The sequence below is a fragment of the Alnus glutinosa genome, chromosome 8 (genome assembly GCF_958979055.1).
Source record: "Alnus glutinosa chromosome 8, dhAlnGlut1.1, whole genome shotgun sequence".
In the NCBI taxonomy this organism is placed as follows: domain Eukaryota; kingdom Viridiplantae; phylum Streptophyta; class Magnoliopsida; order Fagales; family Betulaceae; genus Alnus; species Alnus glutinosa.
This window is the reverse complement of record NC_084893.1, coordinates 15,792,110-15,800,282: the sequence shown is the minus strand read 5'-3', so window position 1 is coordinate 15,800,282 and position 8,173 is coordinate 15,792,110.

Here is an 8,173-nt window from a genome sequence, read left to right as displayed (position 1 = left end):
AGGGGTCTTCAATGGAATCCTTTACCTTAGGGCCAACCCCTAAGATAGACTTCAGATAAGCGCAGCAACAGCACACATAATAATGGCTTCAGAGAGACAACTCAGGTCAATAATCTCACAATATAACTCTCTAAGCACTAATGGAATTCAATATCGAATTCTTGCAGTTCTCAAGCCAAGGGACCTCTATTTATAGGTTACAAGTTCAAATGAGCACCTGGCTTGATAAAACCTAGGCGTCATCCAGACGGTAGTCATAGGGTGTCCCAACGGACAACTGTACAATCGGCTTTCCAAAAAAATCGCTGAAATTCTTTCTTGGTTTGAGCCGCGTCTGGACGATGGTGCCTTGTCGTCCGAACGGTCGCACTTTCACTGCAAGTAATTTCCATACCAAGGCTTCGCGCGTCTGGACCAAGGGATGGTCATCCGGACGGTTGATCTGATGCACGCAATTTCCATATCTAGTGCTCGCTCGTCGGACCATGAGAACTGACGTCCGAACGTCTGGATTTTGAATGCGATACTTGCCTTATGGATGAGCGCGGTTGAACAGGAATCCACGTCGTCCGGACGGTTGCAGCGATCTTCCCATAACTAGGAAATCCCATAGTTGGTCGAACACTGAGTGTCATCTGAACGTGCAGCTGAAACGTTCGAACGGATGCAAGCTGGAGCAGTTCGAAGCTTCTCGACACATTACACATTACGGATGCAAGCTGGAGTAGGAAGGCCCGGACGGAAAGTTCTCGTCGTCCGGATGGATGATGCTTTGGACAGTTGGGTGTCCGAATGGTATATCACATCGTCCGGGCGGCTGGCAGGGAACCGAATTTTCTGACTTGTAAATTGTGCAGAATCTTCTGGAAGCACTCTGAATAGCGGAATCCCTGTTAAAACGCATCATTACAAAGAAATGATTTTGTCCGATAGAATGTGGCCAATTACAAACTAACAAACTCCCCCTTTGGCCATTCAGGGACAAAAATCACTTGACCGGTTAAAAATACAATCCCGGTCCAAATAAAAAATTACTTCATCTTTTTGTCACAAAGGGACAAAGGGTAAAATAGAGTAATGATAAAAACCACACAAAACTTACTCCCCCTAAAGGTCTCAGAAGGACCAGGGTAAACAGAGTAATAAAATATCCAGGAGTTTAAACAAATGTAGCAAATTATCAAAAAGATAACACAAATGTCTCAAAATATATCAAAAACTACAACGGGAAAAGAAAATCAAGATGCATCTGCCATTAGTGCATCGTCCTCGTCATCACTGCTGGACGGGTGATGGAACTTGAGACACTCCCGGAGATCAATCTGATTTTGCTCCACATGGAGGTTAATTGATTGAACCTCCTGCTGCATGGCCGAGATGGACTGTTGCATGGATGACAGGGAGAGCTGCATGGAACTCATGCCCCCTAAATAGCAGCCAATGCCTCCATAATCTGAGAATAGCTAGCATCCTGCTGTGGTGGCAGAACAGTCTGAGAAGAGGACGCCACAGCTGTTATAACTACAGGAATAGGAGGAGGCGGGGGCACATCATCATCCTGATCATCTCTTCGTAGCTGTGCATTGGACTTCATCAGAGTCTGCTTGCTGATAGGATCCTGGATCTTCATCTTCGGCTTGCTAGCAATACTGATGCCTGATTGTAGAATAATCTGTGTGAGCAGGCAGCCAAATGGGAGACCGGTATTGCCCTCATCACGGGCCTCCAGAATAACGCCTAAAATATGCTTGCACAAGTAGAAAGGCAAGCGAAGATTGATAGCATACACGAACTGGGCCCTCTTCAAAATCAGGTCACTGCGCCTGACAACAAGCCAAAGGTTGTGCTGGACAATCTTGGCTAGCATGCGGTGTGGGGCAGATAAGGCACTGATTTTGATGGTAATGGTGCGCTCCTCTCCTTAGGGAACAACATGAAAGAACTCTCTGAGATCATCCAGAGAAGGAGGGATTATCACCTCATTATAAGGGCTGCCAGGAATTTGGAGAATAGGTACTCTTATGAACTGACTGATGATTTGGGGATCAATTGTGATAGTATGCCCGCCTACAATAGACTGAAGCACCAACCCGCGGTCATCATCCTGAACCACCTCGAGGTTGGCATAGAATAGCCTGACCAGCCTGGTGTACACAACACATGCACATGTGTGTAGATACCCCCAATGATAGGTTTGGATAGTGTCTTGGATACTGTCCAGAGGAGCCACCATGATGTCTGACCGAACAGAATTCCTCTCAGCAATGACTGGTCGGTCCATAATCTTAGCTCTAAGGGCTGCCCTATCTCCCTCTATCCTCTGTCGGACTCTGCGCTGTGGACTGCCTGCATACATGATTCTGTAAAAGAAACCAACAAGTTTTGCCAATAATAATCCAAAAGAAATATTCTTGTTAGTGCAAATATAAATTTCAGCATTATAACGGCAGTAAAAGGGACTTTTCCAAAAATTACAAACAGGAAATATCACAATACAATCCACAATAATACCGAACCAGATAATCCCAACACAACAGATATCACAAAAGGATATTCTAACATTCCCAAAAGAAACTCAATAACATTCCCAAAATTATCACTATTCTAATAGTTTTAAAAACAAACTGAAAAGAATAAAGTTAACTAAAAAAAGTACCTGGAATGTGGAGAGTAATGCACAAAAGGACAAAAGAGGGCGAGAAAATGCAAAAACTCTCGAGAAGTCACTCACTAGAAGCCAAAAGATGAAGATAAATTGTGGGTAGCTTCAGAAATGTGGCGGCCAGGGTTTATAAAACCGGTGGGGTCCCCGTTCGGACGGCTCATTAACCCGTCTGGACGCGCGTTACCTCGTAAACATGTGGACAGGTCGCTCGGGTCTGGACGTGTAACCTTACCGTCTGGCCGTCGGAGCAGCGTGTGTTCGGATGTGTAACATAATCGTCTGGCCGATTGAGCCACACCTGTCTGGACGTATGTACCTAAATAAATAGATAAATATTTGTACGTTTTAGTCGCAAGTGCACAAGATCAAAACGATAGTATAGTAGGCAAATACGAGATCATTCCCACGAGGATTGGTAAATTATGCTTAAAAAGAATTCCATAATAATTGAGACGAGTGAAAAGCAATAAAAATATTAATCAGATCAAATAAGAGAAGAGATAAAAATATTGAAGAAATATAATATGAAATAAGGTAGGGCTTCGATATCCACCGCTAATCATACTCAATTAAGATTCACAATGCCAATGCTACCATCATAACTTGATACTTAATGCTTACCAGCCACAAGGGAATGGTATCTTCTCCTAAAGCTATTGATTTCCCTGAGCAACGAGTTAGGCATGGTATTTTCTCTAACTCTTTTCTTCATTGAAGGATTTAGCATGGTATCTACTAAGTTGTTCTTCAAGAAAGCATAAATTTATGGAAATCGGTAAACACACTCAGATTGGAACATGGTGTCTATTCCAGTTGTCTTTATGTTGATTAATCCAAGAACCTGTGATGGGGTTCTTTTGTTACTTTATTATGCCCAGGACTCGGTCATCCAAATTGACATAAATAAAAAATCCATACCACATACATATGATGATCAAGCATAAACATGAGAGGAATTCAAGAAAATAGGAAATAATCAAGTTAAGCATCAATATATGAATTGTAGCAAAGGCGCCAATTGAAAACCTTAACGAGATATAATTAGGGCTTCAATTGAGCCCTAACTAAAGTATTAGTTACAACTAATATAAACTAAAATTATATACATACAGAAAATAAATAAATAAAGAAAATAAAAACTAGGAAGAACCTCCTTCTTGATGGAACCTTTGATTCTTCCTCAAAGCTTGTGTGTCTTTTCTTCAAAAGCTAGAGGCCTATTTATAGGGATTAGAGAAGCTCTAGAAGCTCTAGAATTCCTATTACAATTCTAAGTAGGTCTTCTAGTCTAAATAGAATAATTACAAGTCTTTTCCTTTTCTGAAATTTCTATCCAAGTAGGAAAAGGATTCCAAAATTCATACAGATTTGCGGTCTTTTATTGCGGGGTGATTTTGGCATGGTAAACGTCCGAATTAGGAAAAACCTATTTCTTACATATTTGTCGAATTTCTCTTAGCTTTCCAACGCCATATACTTTGTTGCAATCTGATATTTGATCCGAAAGTTATGATTAAATTACTGAGACGTGCACATTCTGGATTCTTTCCAAAAATAACGAATTTTTGCCAACTTCTCTTTCCTTAAATTCAAAATTGATTGGAATTGAATCTATCCAAAAAGTGAGTTTGCTGACTTCATTATAATCTTGGAATTTGATGGATTTTTCTTCTAAAACCTGTAAAATACAAGAAAACACAAAAACAACACAAAACATCAAATTATAACAAAACTAAGAGCTTAACATATGTAAATTAAAGGGCTTGAATGTGTAACATTCAGCACTTATCAACGCAAAGGAGAAGCCGTCTGGACGCATCACACTGAAAAGGCAGAAACTAAGGGAAAAATTAGCAAAAAATATTTTTCCTAATATCAGCCTCAGAACATGCATGTATAATCAACTGATAAAGCAATCAGATAGCATTTCAAAACTATACAGAGATATAAAAGAGCGTTGAGAGTTCAATCGACACAAAGATTTTCCTGTAGATAGAAAATTTAGATAGATTACTTAACTCATACAATGTGTGTGTGTGTGTGTGTGTGTGTGTGAAAACTTTTCCCAAAAGGTATGACTTTCACTGATATGATAAAAGGCAACCAGATTTCTAGACAAGAGAGAAAATCAGTGAAAGATTAGTCAAAAGTCGAACCTTATTTAATACTAGGGCCTAGCCACCCTCATCTGATACACCCCCCCCTAAGATGCAGCACCCAATTTGTTTTACTTGTACCATGAAGGACAAGGCATATTGCAAATTTAGCACATAAGCAGAAAATATATAGTGCAGAATTCATAAGAGTAACTGCTTGATTCTTTTGATGCTGCAACCTAGAGAAAATGCCAGAATTTTTAGGTTCTAGATTCAACTAGCATCTGGTCAATTTGACCATCTTATCAAAAACCTCTTCTCTTATCCAGAATTTTTAGAAGCAAATAGTCAGAGAAGGAAAGATGTACCTTTAGGGGAGTCTTGGATAGTGTACATTTTCATCGCATGAGGAAAGAAGCTATCCAACTTTTGCATATATAGGAAAACACTTGGCAAATATAGTCATAAACTCTCAATCATATCTAAACAAAGTAGATTAATGCATAAAGAATTGAGATATCAGGTGAAAACACATGCAATATCTAATATGCCAAGAAAAGAAAAAAAATTTCCTGCAATTCTCCCCATTTTTTTTAATTAAACAAAATTCTATATGGAAATGACATCATATAACATGCAGAGCATGATCAAACCTGTGTAAGTTCGATGTTACCAATACAGAAAAAACAGTCGCTCGACCTGCTTTTTCTGTTTTCCCCAAATAGTACCTACAATATTCTCTCAAGAGAAATAGGGGGCAAAACAAAACTGGTTCCTTGATTGCATAATAAGCATAAAATATAGCAAGTAAAAGTCAAGCAATCAAACTTGATGCCTTAGGATTAGGAACCAAATCTTAGGCATGAACACCTTTTCCTACTAGGTGCGTACAGTTCCCCTCATGGGGTGAACGCCTCCCTTCTTTCTGACCCAAGCCTGCCTTCTTGTGGGTGGTTGCTGGAAGGACTTCATTTGTTGACCGATCCACTCCATCATGCTTTGCATCCAAATAGGTGGCTCCATGCAGTATTGATCATCTTCCACCTTTTGCGGCCGTTTAGAGTGCTTGGATTTGGTCTTGGATTTGCCACTATGATTGGTAGGTACAAATCGCTGCTAAGGCCGCTGATGCTGTGATGCCTGATGCTGAGGGGCATGAGACCAAGGAGCTTGATATTGAGGAGCCTGATGCCTTGGTGCTTGATTCCATGGAGAATGATACCATGGAGTCTACTGCTGGGCCAGAGGTCTTGTGCCATAATTTGCTTGTCTGGGCACTTCTTTCTTGACCTTTGCCTTTTGTGCTTTAAGAAGGGAGCATTGGGGTTGGACATGCCCACTTAAACCACAGTGATGTCATATCGGAGATTTTCTAATGGAAGGGGGCTTCTGAGTGCCCAGAATATCTCCACTGAGCTTGTCCTTCCCTTTATCTTCAATAGTGGGGGGAGGCTCTGGGACTGCAGGCTTAACAAAGACAGTCCTGGAAGTAGAGGGAGTATTAGAGGGAGGAGCTACATACCCGAGACAAGTCTTGTCGGTTGGGCTCTTCTGGATAGATAGCATGCGAGTTCCAGATTGTTCCAGATTGTTCCGAAAATATCCAAATTCGATCGATTGATTATAAAGTCGATCGATCGCATTTTGCTCGATCGCATTCGTGGTTGCCCTGTCTCGATCGATCGCATCTCGCACGATTAATTTTTCTTCGCCTGATGATTCGATCGATCGATTATAAAGTCGATCGATCGATTTGCCTTAGCCGATTCTTCACTTGGCAGGAGCAACTTTGAACTTTGGAAATGGCCAAATCACCCTTGATGTATAATCAGGTCTAATTCAGGTGTTTTGAATTAGATTTCAATTAAGACCTGAAAATAAGACAAAACACTAAAACACAACAAAATATTATATTTACAACACAAACTAGGTATAACAAATATAAATTAAGGGGTCTTGAATCGAATAATTCAAGACTTATCACTAGCTCGAGGGTTGCATCCGCTGGTTTAGTCCAACCAGTTTCAACAATACTCCAACAGTCAATAGATTTTAAAAAGAACCGCATACGAGCCTTCCAATAGCCATAGTTCGTACCGTCAAAGGCAAGAACTACATTAAAAGTTTGAGACATTTTAATAGCTAGAAGTCAAAGATAAAAGAACACTCAAGAAATTAATCTTAATCAGAGTGTACCAAGCTCTGATACCAATTGAAAAATTGGAATGACTTCTAATATAAACCAAGTGTGTGTGCGCACAAAGTGTTAACAAAATAATAGCAATGCATAATTTAAATGACACAAGATTTTTGTTAACGAAGTGGAAACTCAATATGAGAAAAACCTTTCTGGGGCAACCAAACCCAAGATATCCATTATTCAGAAGACAAGACTAGTTACAAAGTAGTAGCACTCACATACCCCTGATGCATTTTTCGTACCTTGCACTCTAACGTGTAGCCTAACACGAACGCCTCCCAACCAGGTCTCCTACCTGAAGAGGTCTTCAATCGAATCCTTTACCTTAGGGCCAACCCCTAAGATAGACTTCAGATAAGCGCTGCAACAACACACACAATAATGGTTTCAGAGAGACAGGGAGAGGTCCGGCGAGCCGTGAAACCACAGGAGGCCGATCCTCCAGGGGTCACCAGAGGCGCGATTTCCAGCGATTCCAGTGGCGCTTTTGGCAAACCCGTGACCTGGCAGCTTTAAGGCTGATTTTCGGCAAAACCTAGGGGAATTTCTGGTGGTTTCCCTTAGCCTAAACAGAAACTCTCAAAAGGGTAATTTCTTGAGTATTCTTGTGTTGTTTGATTATTGAGTTGTGAGTATGTAATTGTTGTGAATGATTTTAGTGATCAATTGGTCTTGATGTGGTTGATTGTAATTTTGGGTTGTGGGTTCGGCTGTGTGTTGCTAGAGTGGGATTTCCATGGAATTTTCTCAATGGCCGAAAGTTTCTATGAGTTGGGATTGAGGGTGTTTTCAAAATAAAACATGATTTTATGGTTTGGATGAAAATGATGTATTTTGGGTGTATTGTGTAAACAGGGTGCTGGTTTGTGTCCTTTGTTGATGGGTATTCTGATTTTTGGGGTTAGAATAGCCGAATGGGTATTTGAATGTATTTGCATTTTAGTAACCAAATCAGAGATGAATTTTAAAAGATAGGTTTCCTGTTTTAGCCATATGGTACTTAGAATATTTGTTTTAGGTTGTTTCAATTGAATAGATATTGGAATATTATTTAGAGGTATTGGCTGGATATTTTTGTGTAATGTATTTGGTTAAATTGTAATGGCTTAAATTTCGTTCTAATGGATTGGTAATTGAATTTAAGTCCCTAGGTGGCATTTATGTTTCAATACATCCTAGGATTGTGGTTTGGTTTTAAACTAATTAAAGGGA